We start from the raw sequence: 6,000 nt of genomic DNA, 5'->3' as shown, positions 1-6,000 counted from the left end.
GCAAAGAGCGTGCGCTCAATTTAAATAGCTGGCCCCTTTTTCTGAACGACCGTTCGCAAATAGCGTCCAGCTCTGAATCAGGCCCATGATGCGGCCAGTGATGTGTAGTTATTGAGGGCACTCCCATTATCGCCACCATCATATCTTCTCTGTTCTGCGTTCTCTTATAATGGAATGATAAAGAAATGGGAGTGCTCATACAAAGCTGCTGATTTGAATACAGTATAAAATACTTATTTTAAATCTTATAAAGACACATAAAAATGTATGATAAACTAATTATAACCAAGGACGAACAGGTTGGCAAACAATCAGTAATTCATGTACATAATAAATATGTTTTGCCCGGATCCGGCTACAAAATAATAAAAACATATATATAGTTGCAAAAAAATCATATTGCATATGAGCAGCAGATTAGTTGGTGAATTGTCCATTCACAGCTAAATATTGCCTGGTATATTGATAAAATTTGCACTCCATCTGATTAATACTGATTCATAATAAAAAGGTGCTCCAGGGCTTCCAGATCACTGTAAGGAACTTTAATACTGACAGTCTCTGGCCCTGATTCAGAGCCGGACGCTCTGACCAGAGCACTCGCTCTGAATCAGGGCCGTCCTATTTAAATTTGGAGCGGCCTTTTGGACGCTCGCATAGCTGTGGGTTACCACCCACAGCTTATGCGAGCGTCCATGATGATGGTCGCGATGGTCAAGACCATCGCGACCATCGGGCTTGTGACGAGACACTGCGTTATGGTCTCGCTGCCGCAAGCCCTGGAGTGATTTTGGCTCTATCAGAGCCAAAATCACTCCCACTGACATCACTAGTGATGTCAGTGGGGCCGGCCCCAGATGGCAGGCGTTCCCATGGGAACGCCTCCGTCTGGCAGCCACGCCGCCGGCACGCCCACCAAAGGGGGCGTGCTGTCACTCACCATCGACAGCACGCCCCCTTTGGTGCGAGACCCAGAGCGACAGCTTGGCTGTCGCTATCCGGGTCTCGCGCATGCGCATGACGGAGCTCCCTCCGTCGTTCGCATGTGCATTTGGGTACGATCGACCCGCTTGCTAGCGTCCTGCTCTCTCGAGCGGGTCTGAATGAGACCCTCTGCCTCTACCCTTTCTAGGAGAGGATAATGAGTAGTTCTTACCAGTAGCTGTATGTATGGTCTTTGTGCTGCACACTGGCTTCAACGTAGTGGAGCTGGGTGCACCTGGTGGCTGTCGATGCAGAGGGACCTCTGCTCCCACACCGCAGCACTGATAGCCAATCATGCTGCCTCAGCTGGCCAAGAGATGCTGCCAAACTCACGATCCGTTACTTCCAGTTTTACGGCTTCTGGTTTGCATTCCACCTGAGGTCCACATGTCAGCTGACGCGTTTCTCCACCCTATTACACTGCAGTTTCATCACATACCCTCATTATTGTACAGCCATACATGACACAGCAACATGGACCTGTCCACCGACGTGAATGCCAGTCACTCCGCAAAGCTTCTGATGGGGTGTGCCAAATAGGGTGCGCTTGATGCATGCCATCAGAAGCATCACTATGTGACTGGTAATGATGTTGGTGGACAATATTCCTGTGGCAGGGTACTGTATGGCTGTACAAAAAAGAGGGTACATGATGCCGCCAGTGATGTGTTGTGATTGGGGGTGCTCCCATTATCTCCACCATCATATCTTTCTATTATAATGTGTCTGCGCCCCGGGCATGAGCTCCATTTGCTCTACCCAGATAAATTTGCCAGCCGGGTGGCATCAAAAGGTAGCCGGGTGGGGGCCTTTGCAATAACAAAATGTTGACATTCTGACCTTTAAACTCAGATTTAACATTTTATATGATAATTCTTCTCTTCTTAGAAACCCATTTGTAGGCATCTTTTTCATAATCAAAATCTGTAGGATCTGGCTCCTCTAGTGAAATCACTACAATCCGCATTTAAAATGCTGTTGTAGTTTGATATTTTCGACTAAATTTGCATTGTGAATTTAGGAAATATCACATGGATGTACTAACCTGATTCAGAGCCGGACGCTATTTGCGCTCGCTCGTTCAGAAAAAGGGGCCAGATATTTAAATTGAGCGCTCGCTCTTTGCGGTCTGTTGACGCCTCTATGTCTGAGCGAGCGAACAAAACATGCGCTCGCTATTTTGTAAAGACTCCCCCTAGCCGCTCGCATCCTACATCATCTCCGCTATTTATTAGATTAATCGAGTACATCGAAAGGCGTCTGAACTGCTCGCAGTGCTTGTGGTTGGATTTTCCTACCGCAATCATGCGAACAGTTCAGGCTAAGAGACAACCAAGTGACGTGGCCGATGACGCTGCTTTGTTAATTATGCACACCCTTAAAACGCCCGTTTTGACCATTTGGCACGCCTGCGTTCGGATCTCCACTCCCCGTTTTCAAGCACCTTCCCCTGTTACCACCCACAAACGCCTCATCCTGTCACTCAAATTAGCAGGCACTTGCTATTTTGCGAGCGCTCGATTTTTGACCGCACTGACTAGTTGGCGCATGCGCATTACGACCCATATGCATGCGCAGTTGTGCGAACATCGCTCGGAGCGAACGAACGGCAACTTACGAGCAGCTCTGAATCAGGCCCAGAGCTTGCAATAAAGCTCTGTCCCTGCAAATCCCATTCGCACACTTTTCTCTGTATTTTTCAGAACAAATACAGGGAGAATGTATCTGCGCATGCGCCACCGCAGGATACCAATTTAACATTATTTTAGTAAAAATAATGTTAATAAATATGCCCCTTAGTGTGCTCTGCTTCATGTCATTCCTTAAACAGGTTTTAATTTGTTTTTGAGTTGAAAATCCTCTTTCACATCCAGCTGTGCTTACAGCTATAGTCAGTCCAATAGCAGATAGTTTTCCTAAATTTGGAAAAGATTTTTTTAGTTCAATTTGTGTTGAAAATGTATGCATTATTTGTTTTGAATTTTGATTTTTGTAGGACTCTAGTTCAAACAATTGTCCTGCAACTGCCCATTCTAGTTTACTATTTTCATAGTTTAGGAGAGAAGGACCTCTATTTTTAGAATAGTGTTTATTATTATTATTTTTATTAATAACAATAATAATAATAATAATTATTATTATTATTATTATTATTATCCTTTATTTATATGGCGCCACAAGGGTTCCACAGCGCCTTACATAGTACATAAACATAGTGCACAAAAATAGTACATAGACATAGTACATAGACAGTTGAGCAGAACAAGAAAACAGTGTCATACAGTTTCAGACACTGCAATACAAGTACATGGTATATAAACACTGCTGCAACAGAAGCAGGATGGCAAAAGTCACGGGTTAGGTGCTTTTGAGTATAGAGCAGATAATATAAGTAAAGAAAGGATAAGCACAAGAGGAAAGAGGGCCCTGCTCGTGAGAGCTTACATTCTAGAGGGGATGGGCAAACAGACAGGGGTGACACGGATGGGGTAGACAGTGAGCATGGGACAGAGGGTTAGGATGACAGATGGGTGGATTCCTATTTTACAGTATGTGTGGAAGTAATTTGAATTAAGATTTATGCCACTGACATTCTACTTTAAGAGGCAGTTTTTGTAGGTGTCTGTGGAAAGCCATGGCTGTTATATCAGTTTACGTGAAGTCTGACGGGTAGCTGAAGCCACTTCATGAAGGGCTATTTAGAGAGTTTGGTTAACGTGTGAACCAGCAGTCTCAGGTAAGTGTAGAAGTTGGTAAAAGTAGTTATTGTAAAGAGATGTTCAGATGTAAAATAATAAGTTGTGATCAAGTGTGAATTCTATAAGGCACATATATATTATTATTATTATTATTATTATTATTATTATTATTTGTACTAAATATAGGTAATAGCTGGCTGAACACAGATATAATTTTGAGGAGTGGCCCAGAAACTGCACAGTTGCTTTTTGGACACAAATAATATTTCTAAGAATGGCTTAGATACTGCACACTTGCTTTTTGGACACAAATATCATTTTTAAAAGTGGCCCAGATACTGTGCACTTGCGTTTTGGACACAAATAGCTTTTCTAATGGCCCGTACACACGGGTCGATCAGACAACGATCAGATATCGTTGTCTGATCGACCAGCATGTGCTGGATGATCGTTATCAAACATCCAGCACATGCCCCATTCCCCCAACTACTATAACGACCCTCGATCAACGATCGTGGGTCCCTATAGTAACCAGGCTAACCTGGTTGATATCGACCAGGTTGGCCTGCATGCACTGGCGATGGCCAATATCGATATCGACCATCCGTACCCACGCATTGACCATCGTTTGGTCATTGAAAGGGGCTAATATTCCGGTTGATACAAACAATCGAACGATAAACGATATCGTTATCATTTATATTGACCAGAATATCTGACCGTGTGTACATACCATAAGAGTGGCCCAGGTACAGCACACTTGCTTTTTGGACACAAATAACTTTTTTAACTTTTTTAAGAATGGCTTAGATATTGCACACAAATAACTTTTCTAATAGTAGCCCAGACACCGAGCACATGCTTTTTGGACACAAATAACTTTTCTAAGAGTGGCTAAGATACTGAACACTTTTTGGAAACAACTAACTTTTTTAAGAGAGTCCCAGCTATTGCATAGTTGCTTTTTGGATACAAATACATTTTCTAAGAGTGACCCAGACATTGCGCACTTGCTTTTTAGACACAAATAACTTTTTTTTAAGAGAGGCCCAGGTATTGCACAGTTGCTTTTTGGACACAAATAATTTTTCTAAGAGTGGCCCAGATAATGCCCCATTTGCTGTATTGATACAGATGACATTGCTGCCAAGATACTGCCCCAATTGCTGGCTACACAGAAAGAGCAATTACAAACATGCGGCCAAGAGTGGATGCAGGCAGTCCACTCTCTTCACTGATCAGTGTGTCCAGTGTGCTCACTGGCGTTTGTTCCCACCGGCAACCACGCTCCCTTCTATTCCGGGAGAGAGATCTGCTCTGCCACCCTGCTGTCTGACACTGTCCGGCAGTCTGACACGGCCTGAAGTCACGCTGCACTGACACTTCATATAGAAATGTCAGCACAGCACAAATTGGCTGCATCACAGTGCTGGATGGCAGGGGAATCTTGCAGGAATGGACTGCCCAAAAAAGAAAGCATGGGGAGAACACTGCCCATGCTATGCCCCTGCGGATACCTGGGGTTAGCACAGGTATACGGGACACAAACAGGATTACAGGTGCTCACCCTCTCCCCTCCTTCTTTGAATCCTACAAGTGTAGGCTCAGCGCTGCTCAATATGGAGAGCAACGTTCCTGCTATCACAGCCTCCCGCTCTCCTCTTCTCAGTGGGTGGGCCGGTGCACTCCTTGTCCACCCCATAGTTTTGACTATGTGTGTGATGATATCATCATCAAAGTTTATTTATAAAGTACCACAAGTTCTGTAGTACCAGACAGGCAAGGATCCCCATTTAGGTTTCGATTTTGCTGAAATTTCCTTGTGTTTGGGTATTGGATTTCATTAAAAATGGTCAAAAACAGGTAAAGTCGTGTAATTTGTAGGGGTTTTCTATTACTACATTCCTATTAATACCATTAGTGTTCATTTATACTCATTTACAGTCAATTTTATAAATGAACACCTGAAAACTTTCCGTATTTTAATTTTTCATCAATATTGTCCAAAGGCTGCAGGGAGCTGGCTGTCTATGCTCAGTGATAGAGCAGCGGCACAAACACACAGCAGTTATAATCAGATACCACACATATAGAATACAAAATAAATAATTAGAAACCAGGTCTTTTTGTGCAACTGACACAGAAATTAAATGGTGGCTTCCATATCTGACAAATGTATTGCCCATAGCAACTAATCGGATTCTGTCTACCATTTTCAAGAGTGCAACAGAGAAATAATAGAATCTGATTGGTTGCTATGGACATCAACTCCACTTTTCATTTTTAGAAGCTGTAGTATATCTAACCTCCCCCTGTT

This window comes from Taudactylus pleione, unplaced genomic scaffold, assembly GCF_031769625.1.
Source record: "Taudactylus pleione unplaced genomic scaffold, aTauple2 ptg000065l, whole genome shotgun sequence".
NCBI lineage: Eukaryota > Metazoa > Chordata > Amphibia > Anura > Myobatrachidae > Taudactylus > Taudactylus pleione.
The sequence above is the reverse complement of the archived record's forward strand: the minus strand, read 5'-3'. Positions refer to the sequence as shown.